Source organism: Periplaneta americana, chromosome 10 (genome assembly GCF_040183065.1).
Source record: "Periplaneta americana isolate PAMFEO1 chromosome 10, P.americana_PAMFEO1_priV1, whole genome shotgun sequence".
In the NCBI taxonomy this organism is placed as follows: domain Eukaryota; kingdom Metazoa; phylum Arthropoda; class Insecta; order Blattodea; family Blattidae; genus Periplaneta; species Periplaneta americana.
In genome coordinates, this window is record NC_091126.1 from 119762372 (window position 1) to 119781061 (window position 18690).

At 39.2% G+C, this 18690-nt stretch overlaps 1 protein-coding gene and 1 non-coding gene across 6 annotated transcripts in view; both read right to left on the bottom strand.

Annotated features, from left to right (window-relative positions):
• LOC138707980 (F-box/LRR-repeat protein 2-like) overlaps positions 1–18690 on the bottom strand; it is a 1260080-nt gene that overhangs the window by 1170022 nt on the left and 71368 nt on the right. The window lies entirely within an intron of this gene.
• Positions 584–655, bottom strand: TRNAS-GCU (transfer RNA serine (anticodon GCU)). The gene has a single exon. It is a non-coding gene; the product is annotated as a tRNA-Ser (tRNA).

The window sequence follows — 18690 nt, forward strand, 5'->3', positions numbered from 1 at the left end:
GAGGGAAAAATTGTTCCGGAGCCGGGTATCGAACCCGGGACCTTTGGTTTAACGTACCAACGCTCTACCACTGAGCTACTCGGGAACTCTAACCGACACCGATCCAATTTTTCCCTCTATATCCACAGACCTCAAAGTGGGCTGACAACCGTCAAGCAACCAACTTCAAGTGCACACTAACTCCGTGTGACTTAAATTGTGGTTTTCTGTTAACGAACAGTGACGTGTATTATGCAAATCAAGATTTCGGGTATAACTCCCTGTAAAGTTGATTTGAATAATTTCGAGGGAAACATTGTTCCGGAGCCGGGTATCGAACCCGGGACCTTTGGTTTAATGTACCAACGCTCCACCACTGAGCTAACCTGGAACTCTAACCGACACCGATCCAATTTTTCCCTCTATATCCACAGACCTCAAAGTGGGCTGACAACCGTCAAGCAACCAACTTCGAGTGCACACTAACTCCGTGTGACTTAAATTGTGGTTTTCTGTTAACGAACAGTGACGTGTATTATGCAAATCAAGATTTCAGGTATAACTCCCTGTAAAGTTGATTTGAATAATTTCGAGGGAAAAATTGTTCCGGGGCCGGGTATCGAACCCGGGACCTTTGGTTTAGCGTTCCAACGCTCTACCACTGAGCTACCCGGGAACTCTAACCGACACAGATAGAGGGAAAAATTGGATCGGTGTCGGTTAGAGTTCCCGGGTAGCTCAGTGGTAGAGCGTTGGTACGTTAAACCAAAGGTCCCGGTTTCGATACCTGGCTCCGGAACAATTTTTCCCTCGAAATTATTGAAATCAACTTTACAGGGAGTTATACCTGAAATCTTGATTTGCATAGTACACGTCTCTGTTCGTTAACAGAAAACCACAATTTAAGTCACACGGAGTTATTGTGCACTCGAAGTTGGTTGCTTGACGGTTGTCAGCCCTCTTTGAGGTCTTTGGATATAGAGGGAAAAATTGGATCTGTGTCGGTTAGAGTTCCCGGGTAGCTCAGTGGTAGAGCGTTGGTACGTTAAACCAAAGGTCCCGGGTTCGATACCCGGCTCCGGAACAATTTTTCCCTCGAAATTATTCAAATCAACTTTACAGGGAGTTATACCTGAAATCTTGATTTGCATAATACACGTCACTCTTCGTTAACAGAAAACCACAATTTAAGTCACACGGAGTTAGTGTGCACTCGAAGTTGGTTGCTTGACGGTTGTCAGCCCACTTTGAGATCTGTGGATATAGAGGGAAAAATTGGATCGGTGTCGGTTAGAGTTCCCGGGTAGCTCAGTGGTAGAGCGTTGGTACGTTAAACCAAAGGTCTCGGTTTCGATACCCGGCTCCGGAACAATTTTTCCCTCGAAATTATTCAAATCAACTTTACAGGGAGTTATACCTGAAATCTTGATTTGCATAATACACGTCACTGTTCGTTAACAGAAAACCACAATTTAAGTCACACGGAGTTAGTGTGCACTCGAAGTTGGTTGCTTGACGGTTGTCAGCCCACTTTGAGGTCTGTGGATATAGAGGAAAAATTGGATCGTTGTCGGTTAGAGTTCCCGAGTAGCTCAGTGGTAGAGCGTTGGTACGTTAAACCAAAAGTCCCGGGTTCGATACCCGGCTCCGGAACAATTTTTCCCTCGAAATTATTCTAATCAACTTTACAGGGAGTTATACCCGAAATCTTGATTTGCATAATACACGTCACTTTTCGTTAACAGAAAACCACAATTTAATTCACACGGAGTTAGTGTGCACTCGAAGTTGGTTGCTTGACGGTTGTCAGCCCACTTTGAGGTCTGTGGATATAGAGGGAAAAATTGGATCGGTGTCGGTTAGAGTTCCCGGGTAGCTGAGTGGTAGAGCGTTGGTACGTTAAACCAAAGGTCCCGGGTTCCATACCCGGCTCCGGAACAATTTTCCCTCGAAATTATTCAAATCAACTTTACAGGGAGTTATACCTGAAATCTTAATTTGCACACACACTCTTTGACTCTACACTATACCACAGGAACACACCCTCACAGGAAACAGAATAAGTGGCGCCAACACCAACAACGACCAGTTCTGAAGATGACCCATAGATAATTCGAAACATGTAAACAAGGTATGTTGATATTTAACACAGGATAATCTTACCATACATATTCCGAATTATTCATAAATCTTACTCGAATCATATATCTATTAATAATTTAGATCCTAAACTTCGTAACTCAAAATTGCACGAAATAATTTATTATCACCATTTCTTATGACATTAGATTTAAAGAAATAGTGTCATGATGTGGATACAAGTAATGCATGGTATTACACAGTATTCATAATCTTAGTTGAATTTAGTTATAAAGACATGAAAAATCCTGATTCTGAGTTTCTGTACTTCATGTACTTACGTCACTTTGTTAATAAGCTTTTCAATTATGAATGGAACTGTCGTTTTCTTTGAAATGCATAGTGGTCAGTGTCCGTCAATCGAATTTCGCGGACCCGGATCGAATCCTGGTTGGAACAATTTACCTGGTTGAGGTTTTCCCTCAACCATTCGAACACTTTCTGAGTAAATTTCAGCGTTAGGTCCTCAGGTTCATTTCGCTGGCATCATTTCTTTTCGGTTATTTTACGACGCTTTTCAACTGCTGTGGTTATATAGCGTCTGAATGAGGTGAAGGTGATAATGCCAGCGAAATGAGTCCTGGGTCCAACGCCGAAAGTTACCCTAAATTTGCTCTTACTGGTTGAGAGAAAACCCCGGAGAAACCTGAACCAAGTAATTTATTCCAACCAGGAACTGGCATCATTGTCATTGTCATTGTCATCATCATCTTCATCATCATCATCATCGTCATCATCACATAGGTAAACAACGGGAAAATACCGTGTCTATCATCCATACCCCTATTACAGTCTGATAGATGCCGGATAACCAAAACAATCGTCATCATCAGGCAATCGTCAGTTCCGATCAGACAGTGAAAGAAGAGGATGTACTTTAAGGTCGTTTAAATGTCCATTCCCCCTTTGATTTTTAATTAAGTGAAATAATAATTGAATCGGTTATTATTGAAAATAACTAAGTCCACTTTTTAAAGTTTTGAAATAATCGAAAAATACTGTTTTGTGGATAATCTGTCGAAGATTAAACCAACATATATTGTATACATAAAAATATATGTACAATATATGATGGTTTATTCTTCGATAGATTATCCACAAAACAGTTTTTTTTCGATGATCTCAAAATTTAAAAAAGTGGACTTAGTTCCTTTCAACAATAACCGATTCAATTAAATTTAAACTTAACACGAAAAAAATATACTATTTCTTTATTCTGTAACTAACTAAAATAATTTCCTCGTTCGATATTGAAATTTGGCCATTGTCTTTTTTTTTTGGACCGGAGTAAGATTGAAATTGGCAATTATGATAATAGCCCTAAATGCTGTAGACCAATTATGCTTTTTGTGTACACACTATTGAATAAGTTGCATGCCGGTTGTGATGCTTATCTAAGGAAGCTCAACCATTCGTCGCATCAAGCATTCCTTCCTACCAACAAGCGCGAATACCATACCTCTGTCCCCTGCGGTTGCTGAGTGTTCAGACTTTCTGACTTACCGCAGGTGGTCCGGATTCAAGTCCCGTTCAGGTCTGAGATCTTTTTATAAAAGATCCCATGGTGGCACTTTTGGCGAACAAGATAATATTTCTGGTTTTTCTCGGGGTTCTCTCGTTTCCCCATATTAGACAAGTACATCATTTTGTCAAAATTTTTCCATTCCGTCATCATTCAATAACATTCCCTGAATGGCGGCTGGCGACGGAGGGGACTGGGCTAGGAACGAGTGGTGTTGTCTGCTCGAAACTTGGGTACACAGCGAACATTAGTGTAGTCAGCCGGTTTGGTTTGGGAATGCGCCTAGATTTAGGATTAGGGCAATTTAATTTTGAATAGTCGCAGTGCTGGATCGTAGTGCCACTCTTCTGAAATTCCATTCCATTCCATACCCTTAGTGACTGAATTGGCCGCTAAAAGTGTCACTATTGATTTTTTAAACGAAAAAATGTCTAGTTCAGTGCAAAAATAATATAGTATTTGAAAAATTGCCACCTTAACCCATACCTGACTAGAAATTCTTCCCTCTAGTTTCTTTATACATTTCACATATGTTCGTTCTAAGGACTTAGGAAGTGACGAGAAACAAGAATTTGAATTATGTTTCAAGCACAAGTGGCATTTTCAGACTGGGTCATTATCGACCCACTGGGCAGATGTGAAATAATTTGCTAAATAATGTTCTTTACTGAAGTGTCGAATTATTACAAAATATGAAACCGATTTTTGGAAACGAACTATTTAATTGAGACATGATTTTATTTGTGTCGACGAACAGCTGATGTGAAATCTAGCAGTGGCTTATCTGATGTTCTGGTAGAGCTGGAGGCATTCTACACTTCAGGAGTAATGCTGTGGCAATATGTCTTCAGAAATTGAAGGGGGTAATGCTAGGATTGTACGATCTTGCTAAGAGACAAAATTGTTCAACAAACAGCAAACTTCGAAAATATAAAATGAGGGATACCATTTCTTGCCTCTTGATATTCTGTAAACAGCGATATTGGAGACTAGTTGATCCTCTCCTGCCATGAAAAAGTTATATCTGCATACTCCATCAGATTGGGGATTTCTACTCTGCTGTTAGTCTTATGTCCAAAGAGTATGGTGTTGAATTTCTCCATAAAATGAAACGATATACTCTGTTTCATCTAAAGCTAGAGTCTGGAGTTACTTTGTTCAGTTCCAGTACTTATGTCAAAAGTTGTCAACCCTGAACTAACATAGTAAAATAAGTAATATTTTTATTTTTATTTATTTTATTTATTTATTTATTTATTCTGGTGTAGTTAAGGCCATCAGGCCTTCTCTTCCACAACACCAGGAATACAAATACAATAACAGAAATAAAAAGGAAAAAAAACACTATAAACGAAGGAAAGTCACACAAAAATATACACAGGTTGCAGTCACACAAACTTTAAATGAGTGATTAAGTATAATTAATTGTATCATAATTAACTAACATAAACAAGAAACTTGCGATTTTAATCTGGAGTAAAAAAAAACACAAATCGACACTTCTAGCAATATCTAAAAAGCATTAAACAAGACAAAATTTTCCAATTTAATTTTGAATTGTGATAAAGTCCGGCAGTCCCTGACATCATTAGGTAGCGAATTCCAGAGACGAGGTATTTCTACAGTGTAGGAGGATGAGTATAGAGACGTTCTATGATGAGGGATAGAAAGAAGTGCTTGATGTCGGTTTCGAAGAGTTGTAAGAAATTGAAAGCGCGATAAGAGATAATTCGGAGTAGAAGTATGCATGATTCTAAATAGAAGAGACAGTGAATGTATTGTTCTTCGTTCCTTCAGACGCACCCATGAAAGTAACTGGAGGGAAGGTGTTATATGGTCAAATTTACGAGTATTGCAGATGAATCGTATGTACACATTATGAACACGTTGTAGTCTCTCAGATAAGAGTGAACTTACATTAGTTAGTAAGGAATCGCAATAATCAAAATGGGACATTACAAGCGTCTGAATAAGATTCTTTTTTAGACTAAGTGGTAGAAATTCTTTCATATGAAACAAAGAGTGAAGTTGAGAAAATATTTTTTTGCAAGTGTGTGTTACTTGGGTGTTCCAATTTAGATCGCTATCCATAAAAATGGCAAGATTTTTAACTGTTTCACTGTATTTAACAATAATCCCATTCAATGTTATATGTGGTATAGTATCACTATCAAGAGTACTTCGTAGACGATTATGTCCCATTACGATTGCTTGCGATTTCTCTGGATTTAACCTTAATCCAAATTTGTGTGACCACAGTGAAATCGAATTTAAGTCTTCGTTTATTTTATTTACTGCGTCACTAGTCTCATCAGGGTGGAAATGCAAATAAATTTGCAAGTCGTCAGCATACATATGGTATTTGCAGTGTTTTATCATTTTAGTCACGTCATTAATATAAATCATGAAGAGTAAAGGTCCGAGAACTGATCCTTGTTGAATTCCAGATTTCACGACACACCATCTTGAAAAATAATCGCATGCAATGACACATTGTTGACGTTCGCGAAGGTAGGATTCAAACCAAGTAACAGAACTTTCAGAAAGATGCACAAGTCTTAATTTACATAATAGAAGGTCCGTGTCAACTGTATCAAATGCCTTACTGAAGTCAAGTAATGTCAGTAATGTTAATTTACGTTCATCTGTGGCTTCACGTATATCCTCATTCACTTTTAGTAGTGCTGTAGTCGTACTATGTCCATTTCTGAACCCGGATAGGTATTCGTCCAGTAAGGCATGTTCGGTTAGATAGTTCATTAGTTGTTTGTGAACAATAAGTTCCAGAGCTTTTGATAGGGCAGGTAGGATACTAATTGGACGGAAATCATTTGCACATAATGGGGTTTTAATTTTAGGGATCGGACGGATAAAGGCTTTCTTCCAGAGGTTCGGGTAGGTAGAAGTTATGAGTGAGGCGTTGAATATATGTGTTAATGTCGGCAGTATTATGTCCAATATTTTCTTCAATAATATTATATTAATATTATCCACACCTTCAGCTTTAGAAGTAATACGTTTTATTGCCGCTCTCACTTCAGTTTCTGTGACATAAGTGAAGAAAAATATTTCTCTATCCGGAATTGGAGTCATTTGTAATTCGTTAACTGTCTGCTGTTTGTCGACCGTATCCAAGGTTATTGACTGTACCGTTGCAAAATGGTCATTTAGTTCGTCAAGAGAAACTGGCACACTGTCTACCTGAGTCCTGGGATTTCCTAAGCCAATTGTCCGTAAGTTTCTCCACAGTTTGGAAGGGCCAGCTCCCCCCTTCAAGATGTTATGAAAATATCTCAGTTTTGCGTTTGTAATGGCTTGAGTAGTTCTGTTACGTAAGAGTTTATAATAATTATAAGAGATTTCTGTCTTGTCATGTTTAAACGTTTTGTATGCAGTGTTTCTGTCCGTAATCATACTACGTATGTCAGCAGTCATCCATAGTGCTGGTGTTCTTTTTACGCGTTTAGATTTGATAAGAGCATGCTTGTCATATAAATTTATAATATACTCATTTAGTTTAACAAGTTTCTCGTCAACAGTATGTAAGGTCCATATTGAGTCCCAAGGAATCTTTATTGCGTCTTCAAGTAGTTGGGTTTCATCAATACGTTTCAAGTCACTATACTTTATGAGTTTAGGTGTGGGCTTGGGACACTTCAAAGAATATACTAGATAAATAATATCGTGGTACGAAATTCCCGAAGCCGCACATTGTCCATGTTTTTGTACTTTGTCTGCATTCTTCGTAATAATTAAGTCTAATAGGGATTCGGAAGATTGGGTATGGTGGGTTGGTTCAAGGGGAAGGACTGCTAGATCAAGAGCCTGGAACATGGTCAATAGATGTCTAGTGTAGTTCGAATCAGAGGCTAACAAATTTGTGTTAAGATCACCCATTATTAAGACGTGTTCATAATCTGTGATGAATTCCAATAACGATCTCTCGATCTCTGCAATATCGTTACTCTTCGGGGGTTGGTAAATTACACAAATAAGGCATTTCTGAAAGCTTGTCAATATTTCTACAAATAGCATTTCAGGTTTTCCGGCATACTCGCCAGGAGATGTGTGTATTATTCTGGGATTGAGATCTGATCTGACATATGCAGCAACGCCGCCCCCTTGTTTATTTAAACGATCATTTCTTAATAGCGTATAACCATCTATGTGTAATGTCGCTGAGGATAATGTAGGTTTGTGCCAAGATTCAGAGATGAGAAGAGCATGCAAATTCTGATTCGAGAATATGGATTGAATTTCGTCAAAGTGTGCAACCAAACTCTGAGCGCTAATATGGGCTACGTGAAGGGATGAAGAGTTCTTGGAAAATGCTGTTGTTAAAATGTTGAATGCTTCAGGGTGAGAGAGAGGGTTCTGGTCAGCAGGTATAGGGGAATGGTGTGAGTGAAGGTCATTGTACAATGTTCTGTCAGAGACAACCGGATTATTGCTGTCAAAAATCAGGGTATCCAACTTAAAAGAAAAAAAAAGTTGTATAAAAATATGAAGTTGCTACAAGTAAAGATTTCCTATTAATTAATAACTTAGCTAACTTAGCTAAATATAAACCCAGTTGAAAAGCTAGTAGATCTAACCTAGACTAAGAATTAGAAAGTATAATTAAATAATAATAATAATAATAATAATAATAATAATAATAATAATAATAATAATAATAATAATAATATAGTCTTGGGAAACTAACACTAAAGAAAATTAAAAAGTAGGAAGAATAAAAGTAACATTGCACAACAGCTCACAGTTCAGAAGTTCAAATCTGCAGCACAAGTTATCCGGTGCTTTACATTACCTACTTTAACGAATATTACGCCGTCTATAGTCCAGACACTAGACACACCAAATTTGCCTATCGCTTCCCGTAACAGGCCATGCCTTACCTTGGTCAGATCTTCCCTCAGGGTCATTCCAGAGCCCTTCAGCCTCTTTTTGTTAAAGAAAACTTCACTTCTCATCCTGTAACTACAGAATTTGACAATAATAGGCCTCGGTTTACCGTCGCTAGTCGTGCGGCCTACCCGGTGGCTTCTGTCGATATCTTCTACCTTCAGTTCCACTCCTATGTTCGTTACCAGTTCCACCACGAGCTTGTCGGTATTCTCGCCAACCTCCTCCTCGATCCCGAAGATCCTGACACATTGCCTTCTCTGATATTGTTCGAGATCGTCCACTTTTCTTTCCAGTTCACCAATTTTACGGTCCCGTTGCTCAATAGTCTGCTTCAGGTCCTGGATAACTTCGGAGTTGAAGTCTATGCTACGCTGCAGCTCCGACACTACCGCATCTTTTATAAGTTTGGCTAACGTTTGCAGCGCGCCAGACTCCTGCATCATGGCTAGAAACGTTTCTTTAACCACTCGCTGCACTGTAGCCTCGATTTCTTCAGACTTTAACATTTTCGGAGGCATGATTGCAAAGTATATAAGCACAATAATTCTGTAACACTTTATAAACTGGATGAGCACTATTCTAACACTTAACACTAGATATTCACCTTCTTAACAACGTCTAAACTAGGAGCGGTTTGTATGCTGTTACTGACTATCCTGGTGGCTAGCAACTATCTATGCATGTATATTTCAACTGTCTATGTTTGCATATTTAGTAAGTATTGAGCTTCGCAACTGCACATACTAAACTGTGTTATAACTGAGACAGGACATTACAAAACCAACTGGTAATGTAACCGAACTATTAAAGCATCGAACCCAGGTTTGCAGACAGTAGAATATTTTAATAACCACAATAGACTGGTGATAGCTTCATAAAAGCGGTAGTGTGATATTTTGAATGCTTATGTAATGTACTGCTATGATATCTGCCCAGTGGGTCGTTAGTGATGCATCAAAATGTATAGCGCTTTTGTGCTAAAACCATGAGCTTTTAATATTGGACAATTATTCATGACTATCCATGACCTTTTCATGATTATATTAACACTAGTATACATACTTAGTAAATAAAATTGAAATAAAACTTTCAATTCTTCCTTACACTGCTACGCTTCGTATTGCAAAAAGGTACAGCCACCATTCAATCGAAAATTTAGACTAAGACTGGACAACATGTCACTGATGAGAGAAATTCTGCTTAATATCGGGATGTTGAACTTGAGAATGTAATCTTTACCAACTTCAACAATGCTTTCATTTGTGTAATTTCAGTGATTCTTTAACGACCCCATGGGCTGATATTCATTAAAATCCTTTGATATCAGGATTAACCTACGATGGTACTGATTTTATCACAATTCATCAGTATCAGAATCATCAAACTCAAGTTATCAATCAAATGAGTTGTAATGCTTCCAGTCGAAGTAGAACACATTGGTTTATCACAGAAAACTTTCGTCACTATTCCCCGATCTTCCTTCTTGACTCATAATTTGCATAATTTTAAGGTTTGTATATCATTACGTTGTACCGAAGTACATATGATATTTCCGTGCAGAAATGTTGCGTCATCATATGATTAAGGATGAGTGGAACGGAGAAAAATTCTCTCCGACACAGGGATTTGAACTCGGGTTTTCAGATCTACGTGCTGACTCTCTATCCACTAAGCCACACCGATTCTCGATGTCGGATTGAATCCTCTCAGTTTAAGTTCCACCTCTTGGGTTCCCTCTAGTGGCCTACCCTCATGTACTGCGCCATAGATGTATGACAGTGGCACAATGTCCACACATGTGCAGAGGTGCACTCGTAATGAGTGACTAAGTGGCCGGGATCCGATGGAATAAGCGCCGTCTTAAATCACTAAGTGATTATTTTTCGCATATGTACCGAAGTACCGGATTCCCATCTCGATGTCGGATTAAATCCTCTCAGTTTATATGATATGATATGCGAAAAATAATCACTTAGTGATTTAAGGTCCCGCGCAGTGGCGTCGTGGTCTAAGGCATCCTGCCTGGGACTCGCGTTACGGAATGCGCGATGGTTCGAGTCCTCATTGGAGAAGAAAATTTCTCATGAAATGTCGGACAGTGTATGGGACCTGAGCCCACCCAGCATTGTGATTCACTTGGGGAGCTACGATAAGTAGAGAAATCCGGTTACGCAAACCAGCTATAACGGCTGGGGGGCTCATCGTGTTAACTACACGATACTTCCATTCTAGTTGGGTGATCGTCCACCTCTGATTCGGCATGTGGCCGTGAGCCAGCAGCCGGCTAGTAGGTCTTGGCCCTTCGTGGGCTGTAGTGCTACGGATTATTATTATCACTGGTTGAAGGCGGTGTTTATTCCATCGGATCCCGGCCACTTAGTCACTCATAACGAGTGCATCTCTGCACATGTGTGGACATTGTGCCATTGTCATACATCTATGACGGAGTGCATGAGGGTAGGCCACTAGAGGGAACCCAAGAGGTGGAACTTAAACTGAGAGGATTCAATCCGACATCGGGATGGGAATCCGGTGTGACTTAGTGGATAGAGCGTTAGCACGTACAGCTGAAAACCCGGGTTCAAATCCCGATGCGGGAGAGAATTTTTCTCCGTTCCACTCTTCCTTCATCATTTAAGGTTTGTGTTATTTTTAAAGTTGAATTATTTAATTGATACGTAAGCACTGGTAACTCCTAATATAGAACGTGTTTATATTTATCAAGGACTAGGCTACATTATTAATAGCATATTTCATTATAAATATTATTGTTCGGTAAAGAAATTTTTTTCTTAACCCTAGATGGACCAAGCTTTCTTTCGCAACACGCTGGACCAAGGAATGGCTATTTAATGTCCACCATTATATTTTACCCTTATGGTTGTATTTAAAATTTTTGCGTAAGTATTATTTCTTTATTGAGTGAATTAAGCAATAAATAATGTATATTAAGAAAAAATGTTTTTTATATCTTGAAAATTGTCAAATTAAATTAATTATTGAAAATTAATGCTTGTACAAATTCTTATATAACATTCACATCTTCATTCAGATTCATCCACCTCATTCACACACTCACAGCGTATGTTTGTATTTTGACTGTGTTTTCCACACACATACAAGTTGCATTTTTCACAAACAATGATTGTTTATGCTAATTTGTTTAGTTTTTCACTCTTGGTGCGACACTGTTTGCTACATGTATGGCACTTCCCTTTCCCTGATGGCTGCTGTTGATTCTGCGTTGTTTTGGTGATTTTCTTCTTGAGAATGGCTTCCATTAACATGATGATATTGTTCTGCAGTCCAATTATATTTGCAGCACGATATTCCACATTTGGTTTGATTAGTTGTAACCCCAGTTCTTGTAGATAAAAGCGACGCCTGTTTGTTTTCTTTTTGTACCAGTCTGGGAAAGTCATAATTTACAGTGTATAAGAATTTATGCACGCAATATCAATTAGGGCGTAAAATACTGACAGCGGCCAACGACGGGTACCTCTCTTAGTAGTATACATCCTGCCATTTGACCAGTGGTGTCAATAGAGCCTTTGACTGAGTTATAGAATAAATTTATATCTTTTTTTTTTCCACCTTCAGAAACTTTGGCATCTTGAGTGATGACAGCATGATTAAGTTCTTCTTAGGTTTAGGAATATGACACTAACGTGACAGGTGGTTTTCCAGATGCAGTGTCAGTGAATGCGAACTTGCTTGAGTACAATTCTCTTCCAGTTGTGGTTTCAGTTCTTCAGGAATATGTTTGCGATTATTTTTCATGGTACCAATTAAAGTAATTTTACACTGGTACAGATTTTCAGCAATTCCACCGATGTATAGAAACGGTCAGTAGTCACATACCGACCTGTGTCCTTTATTGCAGCAATAAGCTTTTTGACAACTTCTGTAGGGCCTCTGATTCAGGAGTTGTTCCTTCTTGTTTGTCAGCATAAACTTCCATACTATGAACGTATCGATAGTCACAGTCAGCAAGAAGTCTGATGAGGATCCCACATTTACCTGGTTCTTCTTTCAAAAAGACTTTAGATGGGTATCTGCCTCGAAACAGAGTAAGCATTTCACCTATGGTAGTGTTTTTACCAGTTGTATGATACTTCGGAAAATGTCATTCAAAAGTTGAAATATTTCTCGCATAGGAGCAAATTTGCCATTAGATCTCCAAGCTGCCTTGTGTTCATATCAAATCTGATGACAGAAGATCACGAAATCTGTTCCGACTCATGCTGGCTATGTATACTGACCTTCCAAGCTCTTGGGACCATACGTCATGGTAATCTAGGTTGTTGTAGTTATTTGCGCCCATCAAAATGAGAGTACCTATGAATGCGAAGATTTCAGATGGACTTGTTTCTTCGACACTCCTTCTCTCTGCTTCCTCGTTTGTGTGTTGCACAATTTTATACACAGCTTCATCAGTAAAGAACTTTCCAAAATATTCTTGTATTGTGGTTACTTTACCAGTTTGTGGCAGTCCAGGTTTTCCACGTATTATATTTGCAACAGTTCTTCGCGTGGGACGGGGCGGATTAGGTACATAAACCCTTCCACTTTTAGTCACATACTTCATAATTCTTACACTTGCACTATTGTTGTTATCACTAGTATTCCTATCAGTTTCACTGTCACTTGAAGTGCATATAGTAAAATTGGGTTCAGCGTCATCCTTATCACCATTATCATAATCACAGTCCATATCTTCAATTTGATGAACTTCATCTTCAGCTTCACTAACACACTCAACAAAAATATCATAACTTTCCTCATCGTAATGTTCTAAATCTGCTTCCGATTCACTTTCCATATTATATAATTAACTGCTCGTATTTCTGAATCACAGCACGGTCAGAGACAGAATAACACTGTTTATAACATGAGTTTTCAATCCATACAGCAATGCCAACAATGTACGAGACGCGTCCATAAAGTAACATTCCCACTCGTCCCACAGCTAGCAAACCATATGTTGCGCGAAGCGACTGCGTGTACGTGGTAGAGTAATGTCCTGGCATGGCGCATACGTTAGCGGAACTTCCCGAGTGCTCTCAGTATCTTCGTTTCATTGGTTGAAGATGGATGCTTCTATTCCAGCTCCCGCCGCGTGCCAGGTCTATGGGCCTAACATCATGAGCAAGCAGATGGTGCGTTGCTCCACAAGGTCGTCTGTGATGATGGTTGGCCTCCCACTGCGCTCCTCATCATGCACATTTTAGCGTCCTGCTGAAAATTGTCTACAACAGCGACGCACCATCTGCTTTCTCATGACCTGGCACAGCTGACGATAAATTTCAATCGGCGCTATGCCCTGTGCATTCAAAACCTTTATCACTGATCGCACTTCACACGCGACGAGAGCTGGAATAGGAGCATGCATCTTCAACCAATGAAACGAAGCTACTGGGAGCACTCGGGAAGTTCCGCTAGCGCATGCGCCATGCCAGGACATTATCTATCATGTACGCGCAGTCGCTTCGCGCAACATATGGTTTTCTAGATGTGGGACTAGTGGGAAAGTTACTTTAGGGACGTGCCTCGTAATATAATGTTGGTTTCCAAATAAGTCCATTGTTACAACATAGGTTTGGAGTTTCGAATAATAAGTTCATTGTTGTAACATAGTCCCGCGCCGTGGCGTCGTGGTCTAAGGCATCCTGCTTAGGACTCGCGTTACAGAATGCGTGCTAGTTCGAGTTCTCATGGCGAAGAAATTTTCTCATGAAATTTCGGCCAGTGTAGGGACCGCTGCCCACCCAGCATCGTGATGCACTTGGGGAGCTATGATAGGTAGCGAAAATCCGATTTCACAAATCAGCTATAACGGCAAAGGGGATCATCGTGCTAACCACAAGGTACCTCCAGTCTGGTTGGATGATCATCCACTTCTGTTTAGGCATGTGGACGTGAGGCCAACAGCCAGCTGGTCGGTCTTGGCTATTCATGGGCTGTAGCTCCATGGATTTACTTTTTTTTTGTTGTAACATATATTTATAATTTCGAATAAAAATTGTTACATGTTGGACTAAGGGAGGGTTATTTTGTGACCACTTCGAAATTTGGTCCGTATAATTGGGTTTTCAACCAAAAAAACTTGATTGTCTTTATTGAATCATTAACTTTATACTATTTCTGACACAAAATGAGAACACCAAGGCCTGAACATGTTCTACATTATAATAGTAATAGTTGTAAAAAAGTGTAGACATTAATTGGCCCTCCCTTGGTCCGTCTAGAATTAAATAACTACATAAATAGTGAAGTTGTATCAAGAATAAAATGTAGCCTAAGTGCAGTGAAGTGACGTTCCGTGTTGTAGAACGTCGACAAGAATGGTATACTGGAGTGAAAAAAGTATAGTGTTGGCCTATTGAAGTACTATAGTGTGATGAGACTTCAGAGTAGAAATAATCTAAAACTAATAAACGTAAGTACACATAACGGCAAAAAGAATGGGCCGACTCTTGGTAGATAGAAATGCTAAGATCTATAGCGCGGTTCACTCGTGTAAACGTACACACTGCAAGGCATTGCTGTGGTGTCTCTTCATTGAAAGTCGTCCATCTATAATGTTAAATTTACGAGCAGTGTGTGGCCCAGTGGTAAGAAGTCTGACATCCGTACCAAAGGTTGTGAGTTCGCCTCCTGGTATGGTAAAGCCATTATTTTTATATTTTAACTTTTACTTAATTTATTAGGTGTAAATTCTTGGCCATCTCCTCCCACGCAACTAGAACTCTATCCCACAATTCCTCAGGTGTTCTATCGGGTGGTTGTTCTGCCCAATTAGAGCGTAGGATCCTTTGATTGCAGCCCACAAATTTTGAATCGGATTCATATCTGGTGAATTTGGAGGCCAGTGGACTGGGTCGACATCACGTCTCCTCGTAAACCATCTTTGAATCCGTTTGGCGGTGTGTATCGGATGATTATCCAGCTGGAAGGAAAGTGTTCCTTCTGGATACCGTTTTCAGGCGGAAGGGATCATTACATTTGCCAAAATGTGTTCGTAGACTTCTGCCGTAAACCGACCGTGGATGTGTTCCGGAAGTCCTGCCCCATCGTATGACATCCACCCCAACACGCGATCCTCACGCAACCCGACTTGTTAATTCGTCTCACGAAATGTTCATCGTATCGGTGGCCATTCATATATTAAACTAGGGCTGTACTATCGTTGCTATTGGAGACAATTACCTCGTCGGAGAAAATGACATTTCTCCAATCGAAGTCCTGTCGGAGAGTAGCATACGCAGAATGCTACTGGAGAAAATTACCTGGTCGGAGAAAATGACATTTCTCCAATCGAAGCCGCAGAATAACCTATGCTAACCAGGGCACTGAGTTATTCTGTCTGTGCCATCTTCAAGCGTAATGACCAGACAGAACGTTGTATTAACAGATAGCAGAATTGCTTGAAAGAGAGAGGGAGGTTTATTATTTAATAGAGTTTGGGCATAATCTAAGAGATATCGTCACATAATTATAGCTTTGCGAGACACAAATGATGGCAAATTTGCAATTAAAAAAAAAGAAGATTGGGGGAGATTCGAACTTTGAGCTACTACTATCTAATTGTTCAATAGAGCAATGCCGTAACGACTTACGCTACTACGACTGCTAATATCGATTCGGCATAATACGTGGTTTTCCTGTTCAAGAAAGAAAGAAAGAAAGAGAGAAAGAAAGAAAGAAAGAAAGAAAGAAAGAAAGAAAGAAAGAAAGAAATTATACTTAACAAAACTATCTTTCGTGGCATAAACAAAGCAAGCGTACTGGCGCCTGCCTTAAAAATTCTAACAATTAATAGTTATAAAACCAAACCAAAAGCCAGGATTCAATATTTAATCCATCTTCCTCCAATCTCAATCAAATATTTCAGCCGAGTGGACATGTCCTGGACAAGCTTCCACAAATCTTGAGGATGTCTTGGAAGGAAATTGGACCATTTTTTCCGCACATTATTATGCTTACATACTCGTGCTCCCTTGGCTAAGTAGGAAGAAAGTCTGAAAACATCTGAATTCTGAAGTCAAATTCTCAGGCTCCAATTCTCGTCGTTCCTTTCCATTTTATTGTGTTACAGGATAGTACAGTCTATTAACTATTAATGATTTTGGTGCGAAGATAGTGCACAACAACATTATAAATCACGAATTTGAAGAAGAAAGGACCAAGGCCTGGATACATATATCAGGAAAAGTCAGTTCTAGTTCTTACTACTAAAAAAGTAGAGACAAAATTGCAGGTCTACACACGGCATTACAAAGAGCGCCATTATTTCTGATAATCATAGTGTGAAAATAGTAATCACCAGGCATAAAAGAGTCAGATCAAATAGATAAACATCCAGAAACACTTATTCATAGTAACAAAGTTCAGCTTTAGGTTCTGTGTTATATTTACATGCCGCAGGGATATTTTTTGTATGTTTGTGGCTATATGTTGTTGTTTTCTATTCTTGAATGCACCCCCTTTTCGCGCGTCTCCGTTTGGTGACTGGGGAATGGTAGAGGGGGTACGTTGTCTGGCGAAGAAGGAACCAGCTGCCTCGTGTGGACGAGCTCACTGAGCAGAAGGAGATAGCCAGGACAAGTTGTGTGCGATGTTCAGCTCTTCACTCGTCGGCAGCCTTCAGACCGTGATTATCAAGCCTGGGTTTGCCTGGCTAGCTGGACGGGAATATAGTCGACTGCATGGGGGACTCACATCGACGGGACGCTGATTTGATGTTATAGTCGCATAGACCCAGCTACGACGCATCTCATTATAAGCAGAGCATTGGCCAGCTCTCTATCCTTTGTTACATTCCGAGTTGCGGAGTATTGTTATCATCGCTACACGACTAGAGAAGATTCTTCGTATGGAACATTTGGTGTGTGGTAATAGTTGTGAGTGCCTATGACGACGTTGGTACGCGGATTGTGATCCGCGTCATCTTAAGGTTGGAGTTCTGTACTTTATTACTTTTACTGGAGGTAGCTCTTGTCGAGTGTGGATATCGTCTGTAATTCTGCAGGATTTTCATCTTTTCTCAGTGGATATAATTATTATTATTATTATTATTATTAATATTATTATTATTATTATTATTATTATTATTTCCCATCTTATGTTAAATCATTAGTTTTCTCCTTCCGACAAATATTTAGTTATTATTACAGTTTGGGTATCCTAAAATTATTCTTTGCCAACAGCCCTATATTCGGGGTTATTTATCGTGTATCCATTTTTGTAATTTGTTACTTTATTATAATATTTATAATTTATTAGTAATAGTCTCTACTCTGTTTTTTTATGTTTATTAAATTGTTAACTTGATGGTGCCTTTTCTTAAAGTAATTATTGTTAGGGGCAACCAACAACCTTACATGCTAGGATCCATTTTCCTTTCCTGGGTTTTCCCCAAGCACTCTGACACAAGAGTGGTAGCAGAGCTTTCTAGCTTAGTTTTGGTTGCCTCATTATATTTATAGCTTTTTATACTTTTGTCTTTTTGTTACATGATGGAGGCGCAAGCAGTAGTATGGGATTTGCTACGTAAGGAAGAATTGATTTACGAATTGCAAGCACGTGGAGCCCAAGTTGATGTTACGCTGGAATGTTAAGCGTTATTGCGGAAATTGAAGAAACCGGATTTTTTATCGCAGCATCTTACTCGGAAATTCCCGCAAGTATCTACAGTATATCTGAAGGAATTCTTAAGAATGAGGAAACGATAGATTTTTTTGGTAATATTGAAGATTTGAATACAGAGTTTACTAAAAATCTCTATAGACGAATTAGTAATAGGCTCCTACATTGGGAATTTAGATTAAAAGTATGTTGGCTACTGACCTTAGTGAATCTGATAACATTATGGTTCAAATGGGGTTACACCGTTTGTTGTGGGAAAAAGTCAATTTTATATCACTTAAGTTACTTTCGACTTCACAACATACGCAAACACAGGATGTAAAACCAAGTGAGACTGTTGCCGATAGTATAACATCACGAGTGCCTAATATATTGCAGGACAATAATTTAGGATTGTCAAATTCTATGAGTAATGCAAATTGGGGAGTAGGTTTCAATGTTTGTTCGCCTAAAATACCCAATCCTCTAGATACTGTACTTAAACCAGGTATGAC